We start from the raw sequence: 19,028 nt of genomic DNA, 5'->3' as shown, positions 1-19,028 counted from the left end.
AGCGTTAAGAAAGAATGTCTTTTTTTCATCCAACAGATCGCTCGCAATTAATCCTCGAGGGCCGACCAAAAGAGGCCTGCGACGTCGACAAAATTTTTCTTCTCACTTTACGACCAGTAAATTAGCTCCCATGTTAGTCCGCCACGCGCTCCGGATTGATTTTTCTAAATAAGAAAGCAGCAGAAACCACCACTCAACGTAAACTATTTGCCCTTTTCTCGTATGCGCGCAGAGTATTTCTCTTTTAAAAGCCGTAATACGTTTAAATCACGGCCCTTCTTTTTTCTCTCTCTCTTTTCGACGACGACGTAGACGTGTCCGATGAGTGGGAGTGCATTGCCTTACGCGCGCAGGTCTTTTGTTGTTGATCCTTGCTCTCGCGCGAGTAGAACGCGTATTACAGCTTACCGAATTAAATTTCACGCGGTGCGTGTACGTACGTATATACGCGAAACCAAAGGGCCTGTCAGTCGCGTCTCTCTTGGTGCAACGAGCAACGAGGAGAAGAAGCGAAGTAAAAAAAAAAAAAAGGTTAGCAACGAGCCCTTTCGGCCTTTTGTGAGAAAGGGAGAGCGATGTATAGCTAAATTAATTTCGTGGATTCTTTAGGCCGGGTTGATTGAAAAATTGTTCCGTCGACGAGAGAGAGAGAAAGAGAGAAGATACTTTTTTAGAATTTATCGTGTGTATACACCGATGCGTTTGTGCCGTTTCCCGGCGCTCCGAGAAATCATTAGATCCTCGCGCGCGAAATACACGTACCGCCTGCCAGTCTGGGCCGTAAAGAGAGGAATCGGTATTAACGCGAGCGCGAATCTTTTCTATACATTATATACCGAAATTTACGATTTTACGGTAGACCGCGAAACAAAATTTTTTTTTAAAAATCAGTTGTTTACGAACAGCTGCAAGATGTGAAACATCTTTATCAATTAATTAAGGAAAATTAAAGAATAAAAAAAAATGAAAATTGATAAATCTAATAAGTAAAAAATAAAAAAGTAAAAAACAAAAAAAAACAAGGAACTAGAAAATCGATAAAAAATAAATTTAAATAAAAAAAAACTAGCAATCGAAAATCCCAATGCAACCATCGATGTTTCACATCTGGTGCGTTAGTGCACTTATTACTTAACTCAATAAGAGGGAACGATTATAAAAGTAAGCACTCATTAATTATGAGTACTTACTTTTATACCAGATGTGAAACATCGATGGTTGTGTTGGGATTTTCTGACTTTTCTTTTTCTTGATGTTATAGTTTCTAGTTTTTTTGTTGTTTTTTAATTTTTTTTATTGTTTAGTCATTTAATTTATTAATTTTCATGTTCTTTTTTTTATTTAATTCTTTAATTTTCTTTAATTAATTGATGAAGATGTTTCACATCTGGCTCATAATGAACGTGTGCTCACTCTTATATCAGAGTAGGTGTGACATTTAACTTTCCCGACGCCAGATGTCGATCTAGCGATACATCGAGGTACCCGCAAGTGGCTAGAAATTTCTCTTGATCACTATATAAGAGATCATGCTCGCATCAGTTGTCAGATTCCAATTTTATACACCACACTCAGATACTGCTGTCAAAAAAGGAACCTGAAAAAAATGTATACAACCCCGTATGTTAATCATGCGGCTTAATCGAGAGCAGTAATCTAATGACTGATAAGAGGTGGTGGTATAAAATTGGAAACTTTATGTAATCCGTCGCGAGCATATTTTTATGGAGAAAACTCTCATAGAGTAAACCGTCCTGCGAATGACCGAATTTTTTTTCTTTCAATGTTTAAAATGTTTAAAACGCCAATTAATGACTACTTCCAGGAAATATTTCTAGTTAAATGACCGACATACTCTCGTCTAACTCGTTTTTCACGAGCTTACCCCTCGTGCCAAACGCCGATAAAGATTTTTCACTTAAACAGAAAAGCTGAAGAAAATCGTATTTCAATCGTCGACGGTGCCGATCGTTGAAAACGTTTTCGTAGCACGCGTACACGTGAAATGCGTTACATTTACGCAAAGACACATTGCGAGCGACAAAATTATCCTCTCCGATCTGACACGTCGATCCCTTTGGCCCCTTTTGAAAAGCTATACGGACGCGAGTCTTTTTTTTCGGGGGCCACCGCCGTATCGCACACGCATAGCCGCGAGCTGTCCATAGTATGGCTTTAATCCGTTTCCGCTGCCCAAAGCCATGCGATCGTATGAATGTATCGTCCCACGGTGCACGCGCAGTGGTCCATCCGCATGCTACTACATCATACGCGTGTCGTCGTTCGTTCCGAGACTCGAGCTCTATCGATACGACGTCTGTTTGTTTATAAATATATTTTCTTTTTTTTTCAAAGATGCCACCATCCGTCTGCCGTCCGATAAAAACACTGCAATTCTCGGGATTCTCTTATCGATACACGAATAAAGAGTTTAACTAGAACTTCAAACTATTACGCGCGCGATAACACGATCACTTTCACACGCATTACCGTGTGTATACGAACTTCGTTTTAACTTCGGCTTATCTTCCGCTTCGAAATTAACACTTATATTTAGACGCGCGGATAAAATGAAGTGTCAGGCGGTTACGTTTATATCATAATCTCGCGTAATCGTTTCTTCGCGTTACACTAATACTTGCAACACAAAAACTGACTTTATTTCGGTTAAAGCTACTAAATACATTCAATTACGGTTCGCTTGCGGATTCGCAGATGAAGACCAAAAAGAAAAGTAAAGATTTAGTCGACGCTAATCGGTATTTATTGGCGAGCTGCTTTTATAACGTATACGCGCGCGCAAGGATTAAGAAGTCTTTACGCGTTAAGATATGCGCCATACGCTTGTGTAGCTTCTGTATCGATGCGCGGCGCGATTTCATAGGTGTGAAAATCTATCTTGGCTGTCGAATTCGCGTTTTTAAGCTGATTATGTATGTTCTTCATACGAGCTCGTAATTCACCTTACTCGACCGGCGCGTCTTCTCGAGAGAATTATGGATTTATTTTTTGCCGTTGGTATTTTCGAGAATCGAGAAATCGCGCAAGGTGGTGCCGTGGTGCTCTCGCGCGCGATTCTCCGCGACGAAAAATTTTATATTCATAATATCGAGCGTCTGTTTAGCGTTTAGGCGTTATGCAACGTGTTGCAAAGTCGGACAGGAGACCAAAAAAATATCGTACGCCGATAGATCATCGACTTTTTGGAGCTTAAAAAAAGAAAGAAATGACTCGGCTGCGTGCATTTCTCGCTTTTTTGGCACTCGTGTGCCAGGTTTTCGTCTCGGCGTGAGTCATTCGGACAAATAGCGCGAGATACCGCAGAGCGTCGCCTCCTCTTCTTCTCATCTCGCGCGAGTTTAAAAATTCGGAAAAATAAAAATACGAAGCGCGCGCAAAAAAAAAAAAACAGAAAAATAATTTTGCGCGCGATCGAAATGTTTACCAGAGAGTGAAAGAGAATTTTCGGACTGGCACTGCGAAGGATAGAGGACGGAGTCGAGAATGAAACTAGTGCACGCGCGGGAGCCCTTTTTTTCTTAGCAGCAGCGGAGACCTTTTAAAACGAGATCCAGGACACACGATCCTAGCCGCGCTTCTTTGTGTGTGTGTAGTAATGCAGATGTATACACGTAGTTAGTCGTCAGCCCCAATTCGAATTTTCATCTGTCCAAAAGCACTAGCAGAAACAAACGCCTTTTCTCTCTCTCTCTCAAAAACAAAACTCTCGACGCTCTCCTTTCGAAAAAGAGAGACAAGATCTTCGCCCGCCCCCCCTTCCCCCGAAAATGCATAATCCATAAATTTATCTAGATGGTTTATGTATCACTTTACAATATGTCATACACGAAAAACACTCGCACAGCTCGTGCACGATCGGGACGCGAGGAGTCCAATTTGCATTTCTCTCCTCCGGATTTTTTTATATTTTTACATATACATATATACATATTTAGCCGGTTGAACTTTCGGTTGCCTGCCACGCATAACGTAACAACGTCAATGCACGGGGATTCCCGAGAAACAAAAATCTTCGTTCGTCCAAGTTGCCCGCGCGCGAACCGAATTTTATATTGGACTTTTAGAAACTGCGCCGCGGCGGGCGCGAATCACAGGTCGACGCGATGATCACACGCGGCTCTCGCGTAGGTTGTTGCATATATATATATACATACGCGCGCGTACACGCTCATGCCGCGAAGGCAGTTCATTCGCAATATATCGCGCGGCTTTATTGCTCGATAAAAAGCCAAATAATGACTGCTTATTTATTTTATATGGCGTCAAATAAAATCGTATTATGCGCTTCAATTCGTCGGATTGTATTTTATTCGTCGCGACCGAAACTCGTCACTATTATATACCCGCGCTCACAGCTCCAAAAGTTGGTCGGTCGGAGCGGGGAGAGACTTTGTTTCTCAAAGTGATATTTTACACACACCTTATACCTTATGGAATCGGTGCGGGCCGCTATTAGGAGAGCGAATTAATTGTTTCATCATTCGCGACTAATAGTTCTTTTTATGTGTATATACATTGTATGGCTATGCGCCATTGTCGGGGCCGGGAATAAATAAATAAAAAAAAAAAAGAGGAGAGAGAAGAGAATATTGCACTCCGAAACCCGCGCGGTGCGGTACTCAAGGTAAAAACAAATACGGCGAAAAGTCGTAAAGAATAATAGGATTAAAACCGAGAGTGTCGATGGGAGATCGCAGCTACTCTTTTTCTTTTCTCTCTCTCTCTCTCTCTCTCTCTCTCTCTCTCTCTCTTGCATGGGCTCGTCTCGTCATCGTCGTCGAGAGCGCGTGTATATAAACCAATAAAATTTTTATAACACAGAAAAATACACGCGAAGGCACGTATGCGGGATGATCATCCTTGTGCCGTAGCTGCTGCTGCTGCTAATAATATGTAAATTTGAGCAATAGAATGCAAATATCTAACGGTATAAGGCCGGCGCGCAGCTGCTCCTTTTTTTACGACGCTCAAGGCCGTTCGTTATCTAATCGTCTTTATATATGGGTCAAAATAATACTTTTTTACAAAACCGTGCGCACGTATGTCACCGATCTTGGCGCGCTTTTGGTATGTTATAGTACATGGTAAAAAGGTCCCAAAAAAAAATTTTTAGACCCCCTCCCCCCTCCTACCCCCCACTTCCGGTATAAACGTCCATTTTCGATCTATATTTTTTCTGAGGACATGAAGCAAGTAAAAAATCTGAAAAAATTCATAAAAATACTTTTCCACAATCCAAACAACCTTGAATTTTTTCAGATTTTTTGAGTGCTTCAGGCCTTCAGATAAAATCATTGAAAATTTCAAAAATCGAGATACGGCGGTATGAGCCGATGTAGTACTCGGAAATTTTTTCAGTTATTTTTCGCATTAAAAAACATAACCTCAATTTTTTTCAGATTTTTTCAGATTACCTAACGCACCTTTTGAAGCCAAAAACCGATTTTTTTGACGAAAATAATTTTTTTAGGACAGTACGGAGCCTCGAAAAATCTGAAAAAAATTTTTTCTTGTTTTTTTCATCAAAATACGTAATCTCAAATTTTTTCAGATTTTTTAATTGAAGGCGATAGCTTCTAGGGCCGAAAAATGCTATTTTTAACAAAAAATGGTTCCTAGAACCCGATGGTTCCGGTGAAAAAATTTGAAAATATTTTTTTTGAATTCCTTGTCAAATTTTAATAAATTTTGACCGTTTCAAAAGTTCGATTGAAGCTTCCTAGCTCATTTTAGAGCATCAAACGAGTTTTATCATTCCTTAATGTCTTCAGAAACGTCTTCAGATATTTTGCACTAATCTTTGTCCTGCTCTAAAATGAGCTAGGAAGCTTCAATCGAACTTTTGAAACGGTCAAAATTTATTAAAATTTGACAAGGAATTCAAAAAAAATATTTTCAAATTTTTTCACCGGAACCATCGGGTTCTAGGAACCATTTTTTGTTAAAAATAGCATTTTTCGGCCCTAGAAGCTATCGCCTTCAATTAAAAAATCTGAAAAAATTTGAGATTACGTATTTTGATGAAAAAAACAAGAAAAAATTTTTTTCAGATTTTTCGAGGCTCCGTACTGTCCTAAAAAAATTATTTTCGTCAAAAAAATCGGTTTTTGGCTTCAAAAGGTGCGTTAGGTAATCTGAAAAAATCTGAAAAAAATTGAGGTTATGTTTTTTAATGCGAAAAATAACTGAAAAAATTTCCGAGTACTACATCGGCTCATACCGCCGTATCTCGATTTTTGAAATTTTCAATGATTTTATCTGAAGGCCTGAAGCACTCAAAAAATCTGAAAAAATTCAAGGTTGTTTGGATTGTGGAAAAGTATTTTTATGAATTTTTTCAGATTTTTTACTTGCTTCATGTCCTCAGAAAAAATATAGATCGAAAATGGACGTTTATACCGGAAGTGGGGGGTAGGAGGGGGGAGGGGGTCTAAAAATTTTTTTTTGGGACCTTTTTACCATGTACTATAACATACCAAAAGCGCGCCAAGATCGGTGACATACGTGCGCACGGTTTTGTAAAAAAGTATTATTTTGACCCATATACATACCTGCGTGTTTATACGGCATGCCTATACAGATCATCTCTCGCGTCGACTCGTAGGAGGCATTAGTTCGAGCCACATCATATATATAATATATAAGAATTGCAGCAGCAAACCAAGCAGCCCTCGCAGAAAGGATCACGAGAACGAGTTCTCTCTCGCGTCGCGCGTATATAATAAGTATTCCGAGTGATTCACGCACTCCGGATCGCGGCCCGGTCCACGCCACGATAGGACACGCATTTATTATATTATATGCGCCCGCGTGAGAGTGTATCGTATCGGCGGTATATAGTAAGTACATGAACCGCTGCGAGCGATCGAGCACGCGCACGATATCGCGTGAAAAGTAAAGTGACGAGGGAAAGGTATTTAAAGAACAAATCAACTATGGGGCACGAAAAATATGTTGACAAAAGTGCAGCATAGATCCAAGCGGGGTCACTCTCGCTTATTTTGTACGGCATAAATGTTTTATAAGCACTGTGTGTAATCTTCGGCTGTTAGTTTGTACAGCTTACACATAATAGCTCCTCTTACTTGATGCTAAAACTTTGCTATTTCTCTTTTAGTTTACCAGAATTCGATCGTACGCCATCTAGCGGTAATTTGAAAACTACTACTAAATGTACGAACAATTTTTGCAGTAATATACTTCGGAACGTGCACAAGTCGATCGATTTTCAAGTCACTGCACTCAATGGTCACTGTTGTTACTCGTGTCGCCATATAATGTGCATTATTACATATACAATTGCATCTTCGTGAATAATAGTCGCTACAATCAATCGTTCGACGATAGTTTTGATTGAATTCCATGGAATCGAAGCTCGATATCCCGCATGAATTCGCGACGAGCCGACCCTCTCGCGCGCACGACTCCGAGGTTCGATCGCTCCGCAGCTTTACGAGCTTCGTCGTCGTCGTGCTTACACCGCTCTGATAATGCGCCCTCCTCTCCATCTATTTACATTATTACTACGGCTTGTGCTCGTATTGGGGCGCAAAAACGGCAACGTGGAATACACGTAGCACTGCGCGCGACTCGTGTACGGCATGCATACATTATGAACTGTCTCACTCTCTTTCTCTCTCTCTCTCTCTCTTTTTGCATCATAAGAACCGGAGAGTCGTCGATGTACGCTTGTATGTAGAAACGATCGCAAAGATCCGCGCGATTCCGGCGCCGCGAAATGCATGTATCGCATTCGTTACACGGCTATACGTATACTTTATATGTATAGGTGTATTGCACCCGAGCTCGAGTATATATACGTTGTGAATGTATACATCCATGTGCCGAGGCGCGGGTGAAACAAATTGCCAGACAACTCACTGCTGCTGTTGCTGCTGCAGCTATACACCAATACCCTTTTTTTTTACCACTAAAAATAGAAAAGAGATTCGGAGTAACGCCGTTGCCGCCGTCGACGCTTAAACTACCTTTGACTAATGTGTTGTTCGAAAAAGTCGACACGCCTCGTGGCGAGTGTGTTGTGCATTCCTGCCCTATATACCTCTCGCTCTCTAGTTTTCGATGTAAGCTCGTATATATGTATCCGTATGGATTTACGATGAAGAGATGTGTGCGCGTGTTTTTTTTCTCTTTCTCGCTCCGATGATAAACAATATTCCACGCACAGCAATGTGTATGCTCGTATTTGGACGGTACACCCTCCGCGAGCGAAAGAAAAAATCAATCGCGAGCAAAAAGAAGACGATACGGTGGCGTACTTATGGGCATAAGAGAAATGATACGCGACGTAATATCGCGTGTAGCGAGTAATTGAAAAGGTACTGTTCGTCGACGCCTAAGTCCCAAGCCGCTTATAAATAAAAACGAGCCTCTCGTATACGTGTACGGCATCGAGAGCTGTAATACACGATATCGCTCGAGCCGTATGCAGGTCGTGTGTACACGCGTTACGTACACGAGCCGAGGACAAGAAAAGGGTGCGAGGATGCGTGTCGTTGGCGTCCCTTCGGTGCGAGCAAATAATTAAAAAATAAAATAAGAAAGAGAGAACAAAGAGTCGTCCGCGTCGGACCTCGTTACGTTTCGCGGGCAAATCGCAATTATAACGATTATAATAATGGCGATCGGAACGGTATAACGACGACGCGTGTTTTCTCAACGTCGATCATCGTTGTACATTCGTATACGTATATATCGGTCCGCGAATTAACTTTCTGCGGCTATATTCGCGCAAGCCGAACATTTCGGGGTCGCGATACCCACGCCATCGTTGTTTATTCGGTTACGGGGCGCGATGCACGCAACGTACAAGGCATACAAGTACAGTATTCAATTTCAATTATCGATTACACGACTACCGATTCACGTTGTTTTTTTTTCTTTTTTTCAGTCTTTCCCTCCTGGAAAAGAGCGTCTCTGTACATTGCACACGCACCCGCGTGAATATAAGCCCACACGCGCGAACGCAAATTATTCGCCGTACATTCGTTACGTTACGAGCTGCGTACGAGAGATTCAATTTGTACATCGCTTCTCGATGATTGATTAATCGTAAGACGCGGTGCGAGAATTTCGCGCCTCTCGCGTGTGCGCTAGCTCCGCACCGATACGTCGGCGAGACATCTGTTCATATACGTGTACACGGTGTATAATACCTCGAGATTACTTGCATTATTCGATACACATAATCCAATTCGAAGCTGTGCGTGGTGCACGAGCAGCTGTGTTCGTGCAAGATAGACGGATTTTCGAGAGGTATGCATCTGTAGCGGATGCGGCTGCTGCCGCGGTTTTTCGAGAAAAGAAAATACGGGGCAGCGTATAAGCTGATTAACCAATTTCATTGATCGTCGGGTTAATTTTGACCATTAAATTTGTTTGGGACATGGAAGTTGCGCACAAACCGCTCAGCGCGATGATGTCTATACTCCAACGATCGCCTACAATAGTAAATGTGCGTCGAGAAAACGATTGTTCTCGGGGTCTCCTCGATGACTTACCAAAATGACTCGGCTCGATCGCGATTGTTTTCTTTCGCACTCGCGCGAGCGCACGCCAGGCACGTGTACATACCTTACACTCGCTGAACACGCTTTGGTCCTCCGTACATATATACAAAAGAAAACATCCACTGCGCTCGCGAGAGTAAATATTTTCTTTAACGGTGTACGACACACGCACTCGTGTACATATGTAGGTACACACATGATGATTTTGACAAATTTGTATCCTGTCGATCGTGAAACGGTCGAATGGCCGAACATCGACAACAAATCGTCGAACGGAGACGACGACGACGACGACGACCACGAAGACAAGATATAAACAGAGATGAATACGTGTCTCATCATTTTTTATCTCGTGCTTTTTTGCCACAATACTAAGCGCCTTTTATATGCATATAAATGCACGAAAAAATTTCGCTCGATATCCTGATTTTGCAGCTCTCTCTCTGTTGCTCTTGAAAGGCAGCGAGCGATGCGCGCGCGAGCGTGATTTATCGACTCCGCGTCGCGGCACGTTGGCGGTAATATTTTTGAATCGGCTCGCGCCTCGGCGCCACCACGAGCTGACTCGATCCTGTGTGCCCGCTCGAGAGAGAGATTTTGTTTTCCCTTTTTTCCCCCGTGCGCGCATATACATAAATTTTTTTCGATCGTCTCGCGTCTCTCTCTCTCTCTCTCTCTCGATTACGCGCGTATATATATACACAACGCAAGAGAGCCTTTTGTCGATGATCTTAGAAGTGCATGTATGCAAAATACACAAAAGGATTAGATTAATCGAGCCCTGGCCTCGCGCGTCCATTAAGATTGCCACGGCGCTATATAAGCGGCGCGCGGGTGAAGTCGAGCAAAAATAAATAAATGAAATAAAATGGCTTGTACGACGCTTTGTTCGTCGAGCTTGTAACTCCTTTGCTCTCTTCCCTCGTGCTTATTGCTGTTGTTTTTTTTTGCGGTTCCTTGTCAAGCTCGCATTTTATATTTGATCGGTTCATTCGAAGCCCCCGAAAGCCAAAATTTATGCCTTCGATTTTTCTTTCGCGGCGCAGCAGCAGCATCAGCAGCAGCAGTAGAAATGAAGATATTTCACGGGGATATATATATATTATGACACGCCGATGCGTGTCGATGAGATTCTTGGCGCACTCGAAGACGATAAATCAAATCGTTTCTCGCTACGTGTAGACGAATATAATAATATATAAGCAGGACTTGATGTATGGATTATATAAGTCCAATCGCGTCCAAATATACAAAGCTGCATAACGATATAATACGAAATTCCTTTTTGGCTACGAACAAACCGCATACTTTTAACGCGTGCGTAGGCGGCCCCCGTGTAATATTTTTCCAAAGCGGCTGTACAGTGCAAACACTCGCGGACTCGCGACGCGCAGATGCTTCCTTCCAATATACGTCATTCTCTTCCAATATTACGTACATCGAAGACGACGGCGACGAAGAAGAAGAAGAAGTCGGGATAAAAAACGCGCGGGCCGATTTTCTCTCGTTCAAATATTGAAGCTTCGTGTGTATGCGTGTGTGTATACAGCCCGTAGGGGGAAAAAATGTGTCCATTACATATACAAGCGCCGTTTCGGTGTATAGACCGATCGCATCGTTGCGTATACATTTTGTACATACAAATTTGCTTGCGCCGCAGAGTCGCGCGCGCGGCCCCCGAGACACAGCGCGGCGAGAGTATCTCTCGTCGATATAGTTTATACGTATTATTGCCGACGTATTACAAGTCGCGCAAGCTCGACGCAGCGTGTATACATACCCATAGAGTAAACGCGCGCATCGACGATCAAACGGCGAATCGTACATACTCCGTCTCTTTTTTTTTTTCATCTTTCTTCATCCTCTTGTTCTCTCTTTTTTTTGGACCGTATTAGTTCCGTTTTCTTAAACTTCCTCGTTCTCCTCGAGGATCCTCTCTCTCTCTCTCGGTTATAGCTGCACGCGTACACGTATGCGGGTGCGTTACTACTTTTTATGTTGTAATATACGAGCTCGTTGCGCTCGCGATTTTGAGTGGAAATATTGGATGATCGAAAAGTAAGGAGAGTATTATAAGCCACCGTACAATATGATATAAAAATATCGCCGATACAGACGTTCGCGAATTGCACACGTATCATTATTACACATACGTGTATGTAAATATTCACCGCTTCGTCGATTATGAGATTGTTGAACTGCGCGTGTTTTTCTGTACTTATGTGTAAATGTAAATCGTCGACTTGTTTTCGATCGAGAGAGAGAGAGAGAGAGAGAGAGAGAGAAAGGAAATTATGCATGAACCACGCGCGGACATTCCTTCGACGCATTGTCACGTAAATATATATGTTATATCAATAATAAATGTGCTTTTTGATTTTATAATAATAATAACAACGGCCGAATAATGTGGTAGCTCGATTATGAATATTATATTTATTATGTTAATCGTCGTATTTATATAGATTTAAATACTATATGCGCACGTGTATGCGAATGAATACCGAAGAAGGATTAAAAACCAAGTATGCACGATTGATGTATGTTTTTTGTTTCTCTCTCTCTATCCTTGCAACATTACACTATCCTAAAAGTCTCGTGGAGTTATTTTTATTGGCTCCCTCCCGCGCTGAATTGTGCTTGCGCAACGTGTGCGTGTATACATCGCTCCCGCGTCCGTATTATAAAGATTACAGCGCTTATAATATCGAGAAGATCAGTTGGTTTTTATTGGCAAACGCGTATACGCACATCCGTGTATCGCAGTTATTGGATCGAGATGGAGACGAGAAACTTTTTTATGCGCATATTATATATTACGCGTCGCCGATAAATTAACAGTTAGTCCATCTCGCGCGTCCTCGCCCGTAGCGTTTTATTTATTTAGTTTCTTTTTTAATACGCACACAATGAACGTGTAAAAAATCCGGACCGCGGAAACGACATATTTGCGTGCTCCTATAATTGTCTCCGGTGGGGGTGTCTCTTTCGGATGTAAATCATTATGAGTTTATACTTTTCCAACAATCATATTATTATTGGTATTGCATTGAAAGCTCAACAAATAATTAGAATGTTGAAAGATCGGTTCAAAGGGCAATATTTTAATGAAAAAATAAAAACAATTAGTAATGTTTGAAATATTTTATTGTTGAACATAAAATTGGGTTCCTGTGCTCCTTGGATTTGCTATGATACTGTATTACATTCATGTGCCTTTTGAAGCTACATCTATGTCCAAATGTTTTTTTGTTAAATCTCACTTTTAGGGTTTGATACGTTCATGCACTGTATTTACATGTTTATTGAGGTTACTTTTTCGTCCAAATGATTTGTGAGTACACTTCGCTATCCAAAAGATTTGTGACAGATCTCATATTCAAAGGTTTTTCTCCCATCGTGTACAGTGCCTTTTAAGTTTATTCTGGTATGCAAATGATTTATGACAAACCTCACACTCAAATGGTTTGTAATGATTATGTACTGCACTTATGTTGCGATTCAGGACATTCTCAAAAAGTCACACTCAAAAAGTTAAATACGATCATGAACTGAATTTATATGGATTTGAAGGGTACCTTTTCGCCCAAATGATTTGTAACAAATCTCACATTCAAAAGATTTGATACATCATGTACTAAATTTACATGAGTTATAAGATAATCTTGCCGTCTGAATGATTTATGACAAATATCACATTCAAAGGGCTTAATCCGATCATGCACTGTATTTATGTGTTTAGTGAGATTACTTTTGTGTCCAAATGATTTTTGACAAATGTCACACTCTAAGGGTTTGCTTGTATGTACTATATTTAAGTGACTTTTGAGATTGACTTTTTGTCCAAATGATTTGTGACAAATCTCACACTCAAAAGGTTTGATCTGATTATGTACTATGTTTATGTGAATTTTGAGCTTACCTTTTTCTCCAAATGATTTTTGACAAATTTTACATTCAAAGGGTTTGCTACGCTTATGTACTGCATTTATATGAGTTTCGAGGTGTTGTTTTTGTCCAAATGATTTGTAGCAAATATCACATTCGAAGGGTTTGCTCCGATTATGTACTGCATTTATGTGTGTTTTAAAGTTACTTTTTTTCGCGAATGATTTGTGACAAATGTCACACTCAAAAGGTTTTCTACCATCATGTACAGCATTGACGTGAGATTTTAGATCACTTTTTCGTCCAAATAATTTGTGACAAATATCACATTCGAAGGGTTTGCTATGATTATGTACTAAATGTATGTGTTTAGTGACATTACTTTTGTGTCCAAATGATTTACGACAAATCTCACATTCAAAGGGTTTGCTCCGATTATGTACTGTATTTATATGAGTTTCGAGGTGTTGTTTTTGTCCAAATGATTTATGACAAATATCACATTTAAAGGGTTTACTCCGATTATGTAATGAATTTCTGTGAATGTTGAGGTATTGTTTTGTACTAAATGATTTGTGGCAAATATCACATTCAAAGGGTTTATTCCGATTATGAACTGCATCTATGTGAGTTTTGATGCTACTTTTGTATGCGAATGACTTGTGGCAAATTTTACATTCATATGATCCAATACTCTTATGTGTTGTATCGATATGTGCATTCAAACTCGCTTCTCCAATATACCATTTCTGACACGTTTGGCACTTGTAAGGTAATTTGCTTTGAATAGTTTTTCTAAGGCTTTCGACTCCTTTATATTCATCAAATTGAAATCGGGGATTTTCTTGGAATTGACGATTATTATGATAATCGAAACCTTTTTTTATCAAAATCATTAAACTTTTTTCAACCAAGTGTCTGGTCTGGAATTCATTTTTTATTACTGGTGGATAATTCTGATGTTCAGTTTTGCAGATAATTGTGGATAAAGGCTTCAGTTCAGGTTTAACATCTTTGCATTCACAATCTATGAATATTCCTTCATCCAACTTTTCCCTTAATGACATTGCCTAAATTAAATTATTTGATAATTTTTGATAGTGGAAAATTAGAAAATAATTCCAATCATTTAACTCACTGGTGATTTATTAAACGGGAATGTTTCGAAGTTTTTAACTTCCCGAGAGTCCGCCGAATTGAAAACATAATCGTCGTCTGCACTCGTCCAAGTATCATTCGGTTCGTCTTTCACCCTGAAGAATAATCAAGTTTGCGTTTCAAAAACTATCATAATATGTACAAGAGCAATCATACCTTACTGTATCTTCTCCGCTTTCCATTTCATCGTCTTTATTTGTATTTATTACCAATGAATTTGCACGATTTTTGCTGAGAAAATATTCGAGGTTATGGAATTCACACTAATTTGTAAACACTCGCTCACTGCTGGAATTTAGCTCCTCGCCAGCGACGTATTAGCGTAGCGAAGTGATCCCACGATTGTGATAGCTCCTCGGCGATACTTTCCCCCTCTATTGGGAAGTAATGCGAGTGCCCTGGAGGGGGAAAAAATCCAATATGTCCGCTATAGCCATGAGGTTTAACATAGGAGTGTATGGGAGGTTTACAGTTTTTCGCTCATATTTCAAAAAATATGCAAATTTTCGGAAAACTGAGGACATCAATCGATTCCTCGTCAAATTTTACATCGGAAATGATTGTCGACTGCAAAAGTGTTAGTGTAAAATTATTCACAATATCGAGTTAAACAAATAAAAATCACGTCAAAGCGAAGCGAGAGCCCCGTTTCATAGTCGAATTTCTCTGTTTAACTAGATATTGTGAATAATTTTACACTAACACTTTTGCAGTCGACAATCATTTCCGATGTAAAATTTGACGAGGAATCGATTGATGTCCTCAGTTTTCCGAAAATTCGCATATTTTTTGAAATATGAGCAAAAAACTGTAAACTTCCCATACACTCCTATGTTAAACCTCATGGCTATAGCGGACATATTGGATTTTTTCCCCCTCCAGGGCACTCGCATTACTTCCCAATACAGCCGACTGGCCACACGCAGAATATGTACTGCGATACGAACAAGGACTCTCGTATCATTGAAATTTCGCCTTGGCGTACAATTAGCTCACACAATTACGCGGTCCATGTCAAGAAATAATCAAATGACAGATAAACATTTCCTAAACTCATACGGCTAAAGAACGGTACTTGCAGCTGCAGGTAGTAGTAAAATATCTAACGCAGGCGCATCGATAATTTTACAATTAATATTTTAATTCTTAAAAAATTGACGGCTTGATTATGTCTTCAAATTAGACGTGTTCACGATGTTCATTATTGCATTGAAAAAAATTACTGTATAGGATCCTGCCGAATTCCTATAGGAAATGTTTTCAAGGGTCGATCGTTTGTTAAATGTTCAATAACGAGATCGATCGTGCGGGTCGTGCTGATATACATACGTAAGAAAAAAAGAGCGCCTACACGTGTGTGTGTGTGTGTGTGCTTTGTGCAAAGATGCGACACGATCGCGTCGTCATCTTTATCCTTCTTCTCTCGAGACATCCGACAACGACGTATTATTATTGTGCGAGCGAGCGAGTGTGTGCCGTCACCTGCCTCCGGGGTAACTGATCTTCCTCCTCCGCACGACGACGACGACGACGATATACGTATATTGCTTCTGCCGCTTCTTATCTTTTTTGCAGTTGTTTACACTCGCGCGTCTTACCATATCGGACTTGGAATAATCAAAGAAATCCAAGTTTGTCGATTTGGCTTTGATGTTTTCGACTGCGTGGCAGGCATGGCACGGTATTCCTACCGCGGTACACATCCTCGAAGCTATAACGGCAGACTATCTCTCTCTCAAAAACGGAACTTGCGTTGAAAATGCATCTCTAACATCGCATGATCGAACGCACCTCATATCATTATCAATGTGTGACAGGATTATAATAACGTCGTACATATAATTAGGAAGTAGACGGTATCGATCTCCCGTAATCGTCATTAGCGTATGAGTGATAAACTCACGGACGTGACCATAATTCGAGTCCCGACGACGACAAAGACGAGTACGATACCCGCAACGCAATCGAAGGCCTCGCACTGACGAACAATGACGGACAGCTTCGCGCGGTACATATCATACTTCACTCGGAGGTATCGACAGGATAGTATATAGACGCGTATATGCGTAGATTATCAGGACGACGTACTACCAATAGTACAATAGTGCGTGTATAACAATTTTCTAAATCGATCCTCGTTACACGTTTTCCGACTTGCGTATATATATTATTGTGTGCGCGTATACCCCGGCGCTAATCAGCTTTTATCGAAATAGCCAACTCGTCGTCGTCGTCCAGCGGCCCTTGCATGCAAGCATTATAACACGGAAACCGGAATTTATATATCGCGCGTCGCGCGTCTCGTCGCTAATCGCTAATCCTCGGCGCGAGATAACGCGTATATGTACACGCGAGCTGCCGCTGCTTATACATCGATTGTCCTGGCGCAAAACGAGGCTTCTCGCGTCTCTGCCCGAGCAGTAACTGGCAGAGAGAGAGAGAGAGACACACACGCGTACGTATATTTATAAAATGTATTATAAGCTTTATATTGTATACACGCACGAGCGACACATAGCTACAGAAACGATGACACCGTTGATAAAACGCGACTTTATGAGGATAAAATAATAATGATGATATAGCAAGCCTCTAGTCTCGGGCTCGCGTCGTGCGTTCTTTCCTTTTTATTTTTTTCCACTTGAACTTTTACCACGATAAACTTGTGTTACATGCATTCCAAACGAAATAAAGTAAAATACAGTATTTCTGATGCGTATAACTCGTTGAAATTGTGTGTAATACGTGACGATCGGGAGCAGTTGGACGCGACATGAGGGAAATCCGATGCATTACTCGGCGCGCGTGCGGACAAAGTGTCGAGCGATCGTCTTGCCGGCGGCGGCTGCGTCGGTGTCGAGAAAACAATTTGTAAAGAGAAAAATCAAGGCATCACGCCCACGACGAGCAAGACTACTTCAGCTGCTGCTGCTGCTGCTGCTGTGTACACACAGTCGCTGGAGTCATCTTCGATCAGTTTGTAATAAATATTATATGCGTATACCGCACCACCTGCGCCTCGGGCTCCGTACCCCCTTCTCGCTTCATCGTCTTCTTTATCTTCTTCCTTTATTTATTTTTATTTTTTTTTTTCATCATTTCACTCCCGTATACTTATTCTTCTGTATTGAATATACGAGTACGGACGCGTGTCGCTGTAATATCGTCTTGTACCCAGCGGCTAGCGGTAGCAGCCGGTGCCACCTTCGTCGCGCACAAGAAGCATCGGGCACGAAAATTATTATACATTTTATAAGGTGACTCATTCCTCGCGAATCTTTTACCTTCGTGCGTAGCTTCTGGAATTTGTTTTTTTTTTTATTTATATCTTCTTTCTTTTCTTTTTCTTTTTTTTTTGCTTCGTTTTGTATCTGTTATCAATCGAGCGTCGAGCCTTTTGTCTCGTTGACCACAAAATATGTCTCGACTCGCGGCGTGCCGGAGAAAAATCTTCCGTTCGCGCGTATTATAATCATCGATACGGTATTATTATAGCTCTTTTTATCTTCGTTGTTGTTATTTTTTTGCTGAACGATACAAAAACTTGCACCTAATTTGCAGCTATATTACAACGAGAAATTTCTCAAAACAAATATGCAGAGTACCTTTTGCCATCGCACAGGACGCGTGCCATGAATCGTGCATACATCTGTATTATGACTGATTAAGCCGCATACATAAGTGATAAGTCCTATACGTTATATCGTAAATTGTCCCCGTTAAAGCTCGCATACATATCATATAAAAAAAACGAGATCTATTCGTGCTCACATGTGTGTGTGTGTTGGCGTGCCTAGCGACAATATAATATAATCGATTTTGCCGTAGTACGCGAAGCACATCGCGTCTCATGCGGAGACACACACGCGCGCGTGGGTGTGTCCTATGCATATCCACTGCACTGCAGTCTACTCGAGCTCGCTCGCGTGGCGTGTCGAGCGCGATGTGCTAATTTCTTTTTATTCATTTTTTTGCTGCTGCTCTGCTCTGCTGCAATGTTCGATACATACCTTGTGTGTGTCTCTCTCGCTGCTTTTCCAGTGGGTAGTCGATCTTTTTTACTGTCAGTCGTACGCTACGAGTCTTGTGTGTATATAATACGAGGCGATAACGAGGTTAATAATACATGACACCGTCCGATATTGCAGTTTTGGAATTCGCATACGTATATATAAGATATTCGACGCACAGAAGAAAAAAAATCGATCTTGTGTGTCTGCGTGTGTGACATATGCCAAGTACGAGGGGGACAGAAGGCAAGGAAAGAAAAAAAATTAAATAAAAGACGTTTAATTTATTCAACGAAACGACATACCGCGCGTGTTTTTGCCCAGGCGAAACGGCCTAGTGGCAATAACCGTTTGCTTGATATCGACTTATTCGCACAATCGCTCGCGCATTATCGGTCAAATAATTTTTCGCGTTGAGAAA

The 19,028-nt window shown here is 41.0% G+C and overlaps 1 protein-coding gene across 1 annotated transcript in view; it reads left to right on the top strand.

Moving 5' to 3' along the window:
- LOC106655837 (putative uncharacterized protein DDB_G0277255) overlaps positions 1-19,028 on the top strand; it is a 152,642-nt gene that overhangs the window by 43,495 nt on the left and 90,119 nt on the right. The window lies entirely within an intron of this gene.

This window comes from Trichogramma pretiosum, unplaced genomic scaffold (genome assembly GCF_000599845.2).
Source record: "Trichogramma pretiosum strain Unisexual culture from Peru unplaced genomic scaffold, Tpre_2.0 scaffold49, whole genome shotgun sequence".
Lineage (NCBI taxonomy): Eukaryota > Metazoa > Arthropoda > Insecta > Hymenoptera > Trichogrammatidae > Trichogramma > Trichogramma pretiosum.
This window is presented reverse-complemented; position numbering and strand designations above follow the sequence as displayed.